The 886-nt window shown below is 64.9% G+C and overlaps 1 non-coding gene across 1 annotated transcript; it reads right to left on the reverse strand.

Moving 5' to 3' along the window:
• Positions 1-201: 201 nt before the first annotated feature.
• LOC122545103 lies at positions 202-355 on the reverse strand. The gene has a single exon (XR_006310495.1). It is a non-coding gene; the product is annotated as a 5.8S ribosomal RNA (ribosomal RNA).
• Between the last annotated feature and the right edge of the window lie 531 nt (positions 356-886).

Raw genomic sequence — 886 nt, forward strand, 5'->3', positions numbered from 1 at the left:
ACGGACGCCAGGCCGCGCTCCCCGGCGGGGTGGGGATGACGTCGAGCCTGACGAACGGAATGTGCAGGGTGCGGGGAAAGGCCGTGCGCTCCGACGCCGGAGGGCTCCGGAGTCTGAACTTAGGGGGACAGAGAGGACGGGTCCTCTGTGACACCCCAGCCGCGCTCTCGCCAGCCAAGGCGAGTGCGATTGATTGAAAAACGACCCTCAGACAGGCATGGCCCCGGGAAGAACCCGGGGCCGCAAAGTGCGTTCAAAGTGTCGATGATCAATGTGTCCTGCAATTCACATTAATTCTCGCAGCTAGCTGCGTTCTTCATCGACGCACGAGCCGAGTGATCCACCGTTAAGAGTTGTCTGAAGAGTTGTCTGAGTTTGTTTTCGGTCTCTCCCTCGCCAGAGGAAAGCGACCCGGACCGCACATACACTCCCCACCTTAGCAGCACCCACCTGCCCGCCGGCGGCAGGGCGGCGTGAAGCTGTGGGGAGCACCAGCCTGGTGCGGCCCGCGGAAACATACATCTACGGGGGGAAACAAAACAGGGCGCCCAAGAGGCGACGTGTTCCGACACGCACCGCAGCGACGGAGGCAGGATCTCCGCCACCATGTCGCCCGCCGAGTGTCACGAGGCGTGCAGCAGCTTTGCCCTAGGAAAAGCAGAGGCGAAAACGGGACCGGCAGTCGGTTCGGCAGCGTCACCGACGCGTGCACGTGGCGGAGAGTCGGCAAGCGGACTTCTGCGAGGAATCGGGGGTGCCGCACTGGCCCGAGCTGACGGCCGCCCGGCCCGCCCACCGCCGAGGTGGGCTGGGAGACGCGGTAACGGCTCATCAGACCCACTCCCTCCCTCGCAACGCAGCTTGCCCGCAAGCCACCGACCACCGA

The sequence above is a fragment of the Chiloscyllium plagiosum genome, unplaced genomic scaffold (assembly GCF_004010195.1).
Source record: "Chiloscyllium plagiosum isolate BGI_BamShark_2017 unplaced genomic scaffold, ASM401019v2 scaf_85506, whole genome shotgun sequence".
Taxonomy (NCBI): Eukaryota; Metazoa; Chordata; class Chondrichthyes; order Orectolobiformes; family Hemiscylliidae; genus Chiloscyllium; species Chiloscyllium plagiosum.